This window comes from Anneissia japonica, unplaced genomic scaffold, assembly GCF_011630105.1.
Source record: "Anneissia japonica isolate Jap-2015-1 unplaced genomic scaffold, ASM1163010v1 scaffold1128_len1000024_cov185, whole genome shotgun sequence".
Taxonomy (NCBI): Eukaryota; Metazoa; Echinodermata; class Crinoidea; order Comatulida; family Comatulidae; genus Anneissia; species Anneissia japonica.
Genome location: NW_022705247.1, coordinates 364,179 through 372,678, shown reverse-complemented (window position 1 = coordinate 372,678; position 8,500 = coordinate 364,179). Strand labels below are relative to the sequence as shown.

The 8,500-nt window shown below is 35.1% G+C and overlaps 1 long non-coding RNA gene across 1 annotated transcript in view; it reads right to left on the bottom strand.

Annotated features, from left to right (window-relative positions):
• LOC117105441 overlaps positions 1–7,092 on the bottom strand; it is an 8,433-nt gene extending 1,341 nt beyond the window's left edge. Inside the window, exon 1 of the long non-coding RNA XR_004444910.1 lies at positions 6,972–7,092. This is a non-coding gene — a long non-coding RNA (uncharacterized LOC117105441). The remainder of the gene's footprint in view (positions 1–6,971) is intronic.
• Positions 7,093–8,500: the final 1,408 nt, after the last annotated feature.

Genomic DNA, 8,500 nt, shown 5'->3' with positions numbered 1-8,500 from the left:
GCCCTAATGTTAGGTTACTCACTTTTTATTGCACTTAGTGCGCGCCATACCTAATTTAATTGGCGTCCCATACTCGATTTCTTTTTTTTCGAATTAGGGCCTGGGCAAACGATTCATGCGTGCAATTTCCCACATCAAATTTGATGTGGGATATCGTATGCATGACTGATTTTGTAAATCACGTGATTGGCAAACTTCATGCATATTAATCAATCTTGGTAAATTTTCAAAATTGAAGATGCGGATGTCTCGACTAGAACAAGCTAGCTAACCAGCTCCCTTTTGGCTACCTATACTTGAATTAAAACAGTTAGTATATAGTTCTGGCCTGCTGAGAACGACATGGACTGATAACCGTAGGCTATACTTAGGAAACTTGCTCACCGCTAGCTGTTACACAGATTTAGGCCAGATTTTACAGAGTAGAATATTGTTTAAAAGGTAGGCCTCTGTAAGTTAGAACTTAAAAATACGCCAAGCCTCTACTAGAGTCTAGGCTAGGCCTACTATTCAGACGAGGCCTGAGCCATCCTCCTGGAAAGTTAAAGTTTTGTTGTATTTGTATGGTATGCCGTCTAGGCTTAATTGTTTTTGCCATTGCCAAAATTAGTCTTACTAGGGTCTATTCTAAATATTTTAGGCCCATTTGATTAGGGAGGACTATTTAAATTTAGTCATGCCTAACTAGTCGACGCGAGCGACGAGTGACTCAGTTTCGTGGCTCCAAAAATATGAACATTTGATTGGTTAAAATTGTTTATTTCGGTCCGCCCATTTATCCAAATACGGAATATAAGATTACGTCATTCTTTTGGCATCCTGGTGCCTGACTTCAGTGTTTTACAAGTCGCATTCCGTCTATCTCTAAATTAACTTTCTCGTTGGTGGCGCTGTCCAGAATGAGAAAAATAATTTTAAAAAAAATAAGAGACTTGTGGCAAGTCTACAGTAACTACTGTACTGACGAACTAGGCCTAGTTTAGGCCTAATGTTTTTGTGGAAAGTTAGATACATTCCTTGGTACTTTATTTTTGAATAAGATGCTGCTCCACTTGGCCTCATTTTGGCTACAATAGTTTAATAATTTGTTATTACCATTACTCATTATCATTAATGAAATAATAGTCAGTCAGAGGGCTTATTAATATGTAATAATATGTATACTAAGCCTGAAGGTGGCGCTTTACTACGACGGCCATCTTGGATGGTACACATACATAACTCTCATTGCTGCGCCATCTTGTCAACTCTCTAGTTGTTTAATAGCTCTATGGACTACTCATACAACAGAAATAAACGTCGCATGGAGTTAGTGAAAAATGGAGATCTAAATGAAAAAAACGATGTATTTCAGCAAGTATTAAAACATTTTTGTTTTATTTTAGGCCTTCTTCAAAATACCTATGCCACAGCAGTTGATTTTTTTGCCGTAAAACCAAAATAGTTTCATCCATGCCGACATTCCGATCGGTTAGCGTGAGCCCTGACTGAACTCTGCAGAAAATCCACATCGAACTTCGCATCGCGATGTAAAACAAAATGTCGGAAAACTTTTCTTTGACGCATGCGCATTTGCATAAATGTCTACACACAATACGCACACACATACTACACACAATAAAAAACAAAAGAAATGTGACAGAGTGATTACAATAGTTCCTATTCCATTACATGCATAGGAACTAAAAATCAATATTCCAAAAGAATGTTTGGAATAGTATGACCTAAAGTGGCATATCAGAGAGTGTTGTGTTTAATTCGTTCATTCTTATAACATATTTCTCCTATCATATTAACTCCTTTTTCAAAAACCGGTAGACAAGTTGAAGTAATGACCAACAGCCTAAATCAGTGGTACATACCAACATGAGGCTGATTTCCTGACATTTAAAAATTCTATAACATTGAGTGTTGTACAGTATGTAAATTTTTTTTTAACTAGTCTCTCTACAATAAAGATGAGTTAGTGGCTCCATTTATTCTTTTTACTATTTGTGAAAGAACATTCCTCAAACTTTATGATTAGATAATAATATATATTGGTATGGTTCTTGATGGTAGAACAAGTCTTCTTGGATAAGGACCTTAAACCGTAGGCCCAGTGTACACAATGGCTCGTTTGCACCAACAACCCAGTATATCACTCAAGATGAGTAGGGGAACACCCCGCTGTACTGGAACAGACAGAGTTGTTAGTACCGGGTTACCGGGTAGCACAGACACGAAGGAACCCATAGGGGCAAAGAAAGTCATCGAACAAGTTACTAGTTCACACATCAAGTGCCCTGAGCATCTTATGTTAGATGGATATGGTGCTATATAAAACTACACTAGTATTATATTATTCAATTACCTGTATAGAAAAGAGACTATCATTTGACATGAAAATAGCACTTCAACATTAAACAGTATATTTAGAAACATTTTCTAAAAAAAAGTATTTGCATGTGACATATTCTATGAATTTTTAAATAAAATCATGTCAGGAAGTCTGATTTAAACCATACCTAAAATGCAGGGTTCTCCCTATGACAGTTGGTCGTCGATTTTTACTGGTAAAGATAAACAGCTAAACCAGTAAAAATTGCATAGGATACATACGGCGGCCTTCTTCCAATATTATAAAGTTAATTACACTTATAGGCATACTAGCCTACATCTATGTGTTGTTGCTTTTCAATTGATTGAATCCCACTCAAAAAGTGCTGAAGCTTTGTGCTATATATGTGTGTGTGTGTGTGTGAAGGGACTGCACTGGCACCTCCTTTTACCAAATCAGGGATGTCGCCAGCTTTTTGGAGTGCCGGTCGGCGATCATCCCGCGTTTTCCGGGGGGGAGGGGGGTTAAAAATGAAATGGAGAGAAATAAATTTTGAATATTGTAGTGTAGGCCTGTAAAACTGTTTTAGTTACAGTAAATTTTGTAAGAGTGATTTTCCCATGATAACAACATTTAGGTACTATATGTACAATGAAAGGAATGTTTTAATTCTGAAATGGGTAGAATGGAAGTGGAGTCACCAAGTCTTCCACTAAGTATATTTACCACCAGTATTGACTTACTGTAGATTGTATGAAAAAATAAACTTGTGGTTCTGAATATTCAATAAACAGAATATATAAGAATGTTCCACACTGAATGGCATTTAAATCATCATTCTTTGCTGTATACAGTATAATCTACTTAATTAAATTTATATAAATATGTAAAGAAAAAAGAAAAAAATGACATATACCTAGATCTACTGTATGCCCTGGACAACACTAAACAGACCTACTCTAGATACTGTATAGGCATTGAAAATATTATTGATGGTAATCTACTTTTGCACCAAAGTTATGATCATACTTTTTAATGAATGTTAATGTAGGAATGGCAATCAGTAGACCTTGAATCACTTTCCTTTTGTATATTTTCATTAACTGTACTTTTCATTATTGTCATTTGCCAGATCTAAGAGAGTAAATGCATGACCATCATCTTTCCTCTAATAAACCCCTCTCTTGGATATTGCTGCGAATGTCCAAAAAATGATAACGTAAATGTACGTACACAAAAGTTTTTGTGGAACAAGCATGTACACAGTGTTCCGATTGGTCAGTCGTTAATATAGGTTGATTGCAATGACACTCCAGAAAGGTCCACTGTTATTATTATTAGTACCTCAACAACCCCACTGAGTTGACTTGGGCCCCAAGTTGACATGGGGCCACACTGACATTTGACCGAGTTGACTTGACCACGAAAAATTAGAAATTTCAGAAAAAAAATAGGTGTTTCTCTATTTTTACTTAAACGCCGGCCGCTGCCCTAAAATCTTCAAAAATAATATATGGATATATTTCTTCTTAATTACATTTTTTTCTCCTCCGTCTTGTACATGTTTTTGGCAAAACTATTTGCGACAAAATTAATTTTTTTTCCTGCCCTCCTCTGATGATCTCTAAAAAACATAAGTTCGCGAAAGAAGGTATAAAAAAAGCCTCGCCTTATTTATGGACTTATGAATTTTTTAAAAACATGGCAAGCAAGAATTCAGGTTCAACAAAGCTCATCTTATTCCTATTTTGGTACTTCAGGCTAAGTTATGCACCACTGACTTGTTCTTTGTCATTCAAACTGCCCTGTCTACCGATTCGTGAAAAAGGCGTAGGCCTATTTACTTAGTGCACTGTAGAATGCGGAAGTTTGCGTTTCAAAACTTAAACTAAAAAGGTAATGGTAAAGGTAAAGTAAGTAGGCTACGATGCGTGACATCACACACTGATAGTAGTGTAAACAGTACCAGCCAAGCGTATCTCCTTTTTCAACAAAGGGCTTTAGAAATATATTCATGAAAAATGTCTTTTGATTGGTTGGAGTCCTTTTCTCAGGTGATTAAAGGTCATTTGGTGGTGAAAGATGGTTACCATTTTGAAATTTTCCAGGATCGACTGACATCAACAATTTTTCAGCTGTTTGTAAATTACCGCAAACTAAGTTATCTTTTTCGGAGAATCGTGACTATTTTTTTTCAAATTCGTTTGATTTTTCGTTAAATAATGTATCTAAGAACATATCAGCAAAATATGAATGTAATACGATTAGCCGCAATAGTAGTTTTCTAAGCCTAAAAAATGACGATCTGATGAGGATCGTCTGGTTGTGCACGTTACGACGTGCAATCGACTCGGCGTCCATTGATATTTAACGGGAATATTTTTCATGAAATTGAACTAATATGTGTTTGAAAAGTAAACTAAATGTGTTTTTAAATATTCAAGTATAGATTGAGATGATTATTGTATGAAATTATCAATAAATATCAATGATTAAAATTAATATTGTGCATGGGTTAATGTTGGCAAAAGTCAAGCCAAGGCCAATGCCAGGTTTTCTATGCGAAGATAATGTCATGCATTATTACAGCCAATGATATTGTAAAATGTAAGTCATAAGTTTTAAAAGTCATCTGCTGATATAATCAATTTTTTTGTGTTCTTTTTATTTTTATTTCCCTGTACAATAAATATTTAAAAATTACATAAATATAAAATATATGAATATGACAATGCAATGTTTAAAGTTTTAGTAAAGAAACTTGTCAACATTAGAGGAAATGTCAAAAAAGTGACAGAAATGTATTCATTATGTGTGTAATCTCTTATACTTGTGTTCAGATACTTCACATACATAAAATCGTAACCAGTTGCTCAATTTTGTTGTAATAAAATTTTTTCTGATGCTGATACTTAGTAGTTTGTTGTATTATTTTTTTAAATTTTTTTATACAAGTTGGAATTTTATGTGGTTTCCCTAGAAAGGTAGAAGAATAAGGGAACCAGTCAATTCGAGTGGATGCTACTTCGAGCGAAGGCCAATTCGAGCGGATTCAAGCGGACTTTTTTTCGAGCGGATGCTAGTTTTAGCAGAAGAAGATCCACTTGTGCGAACAACAACCTGTGCGAGTTATACGAATTACTTCAAAATTTCCTATTTTTGAGCTAAAAATTTGACATTTTCAAAGGGAAAGGGGGGCACACAACAGTTCCAGAATAGATAAGTGAGTAGCATAACTCAATTACAAATATAATTTGAGCTAAAAATTTGACATTTTCAAAGGGGAAGGAAGGGGGCACACAACAGTGCCAGAATAGATAAGTGAGTAGCATAACTCAATTACAAATATAATTTGCTTTTTTAAATACAGAACCCCAACCAGTGGCGGATCTGGGGAAGGGTGGTGAATAGGGTGGCTAGCCATCCCACTTTGTTTACTGTGAGAAAAATAATGGTTACTCGTCTTGTGCGTGTGCTTCTCATGCACTCTAGTAAAACATACTCTTTCTTTTTTAATCCGAAAAGTGCGCAATTCTATTATAGTTTTAACTTGTTAGCCGCCATCTTGGTAGTCAGAGTTGCCAAGACTGTAATTCAAACATGGAGTAATTATCAAAAAGTACTAAAAACCTTTCAGGACCTTAGTAATCACAGCAATATTTTGCATTTAAACAAATACAAGAATACGGCGATGATAAATTCGCCCTTTTTATAGTTTGCACTAAATGCATCTGCTCGAACTGGCATCCGCTCGAATTGACTGGAATCCGGAGAATAACCCATAACATTTGCAGCGTCATTGTGCTGAATTGCGTATGGGCGTGGTCCGTGACTACCTAGCAGCCGTAAAGAGGCGCTTCTTGGTAGTTACATGTTCACATCATTCCACAACGACAGGGGCTGAAAAAATGAACCATAACATCAGGGTAACCCCCCTACCTACTCTTCCGAAAGATGCAATGGGTTCTTTAAAGTGCACACGAGCCAAATGTATACACTGGACCTCCATTTTAAGTCCTTAGGCCCCATAAAAAAAATTATTATCACCCTATCAAAGAATAAAAACTGATGAGGGAGGGAGCTTTTTTTTTTGTTTTTGCTAATCCCGCCCCCATTTTACCAATGATCACAAGTAAATCAATGGTTAGAGACACATATAAAAAGTCATAAGAATGGAATCAAATTTATGTTTAAAAAATAAGTTTTTGTTGTACCAGTTGGCAGTAAGCATATTTGCAAAAAACCCTGAGCTTTTCAAGTGAAAAAAGATGGAAAAAGGACTGTTTGAAATAAAAATATATGTTTATTGAAAAAAAAAAAATAAATAAATAAAAATTAGATTTTTCCCAAAAGTAACGAGGGAGCGGGTGATAAACTATCCGAGAAGACTTGGTTCTACCAACCGAACCATGGGCGAGGAGCGACTGGAACAAGCGCCGATGTTAAGGCTGTTGTAGCTAGCGGCGCCCCTGCCTTACCGCCTAGCTAGGAGGTCCTAAACACCACCACTCTCTAAACTGAGACTGGACTGTACAGTGTAACCTAGCTAGTCCTACTCTCAGTTTAGATAGGCGCCTATTTATGCCTACCATCAGACCATCTCTACAGTAGCTTATCTACATAAAAACACTGTTATGGTATGTGTACTTACCAGATAAATATGTTTCTATATTATGCTTCAATGGCTAGGTAGTGAGAAGCTTGTTATTAATATTATTAAGGTGTGGCTCTAATTTCTTCCTTGTGTTACAAACAGGGTTGCCAGATAGTCGACAGATTTCACGGCCAAACACAAGCCATCTCACGGCCAATTTTTCGGCAAACTTTTCAGCCAAAATTGGACCAAATTTTAATCTGATTAGAAGACCATATTCATTTAAAATACAAGAAATCACACGAAAATCTGCGGTCATTTGTTTGAAATTGAAGAAATTAAATGGTATACACAGAAGAATGTTAATCTTTTACTGTTTTTGTTCTTATAATTAATTTATCGCCATAGATTAAATGCTCGCAGCCCGGCCTTTCATTATCATAAATTTATTAAATATTACGTACATTGCAGACGATCGTTTCATAAGTAGCAATAATCTTAAGGGCCTGTTATCGAACCTTTATATGGCAAATCCGTGGCTCGCTTTAGAATGAAAGCATTAGTTGGTAACACAAACCCGTGTGTCATGATACAAACTTATCTTTAACTTTTTATCTAAACTTTCTAAATTAGCGGGCTCTGAGCGTTATTGTTGCAGTACTTAAAACAATAACTCAGTGTTGCTCTCAGAATCTTCATGATTCTCATAATTATACAACTTACTCCAGAGACTTGTGTAACACAAATTGCTTGAAATAGGAGGTGCCATCAGACCCAGATGAGTATCCCTTACGAAAATGTCCTATAGGAATCCTACAGGATTTTAAAGGTGTTCTAAAGGTTTGCATATTATCCTATAAAACTAAATCAAGTCCTATAGGACTTAATCAAGTCCTGTAGAAAACTATCTAAATCCTATAGGACACCAAAAATCCTGTTATATGTGCATATACATAAAGGTTAAGGATCAATATATAATATACATACTAATAATAACATAGTGTTAAGTTTACATGTATATATATATATATATATATATATACAGTATATATATATAATATATATATACAATATATATATATACATATATATAATTATATGAATCATCATTTCTTGGTTTATATGTAATTTAACAGTAGTAATCGGCTACATTATAATATACATACTAATAATAACATAGTGTTAAATATATATATATATAAAAAAAAAAATACATTAAATTGTATATAAATTGAACGATTTTCTATAGAAAATCTGTGTATTCTATTAAAAAAATTGTGGGTGTTGTGTGTTTTTGGACAATTCAAGTGGTCCTTCAACTGGCCCCAATTCCAATTGGTTTTCAATGGTCCCAGTTCCAACTTGTCTCTATTGGCCTAACTTTCCACGGTCTCTATTCCTTGTTGCCAATTAGTAACAATGCCTTAAATTAATCAACTTCTGCGGACTTACAAAATACACTGAGTTCATATACAAACCATAATTTCTTTAATTAAAAACACCAACAAACATCATACGGTAGGGACATTACTTCCCCAGGGTCTCATTTACTAGCATACCCCTTCACATATCGTTCTGCTTATGTC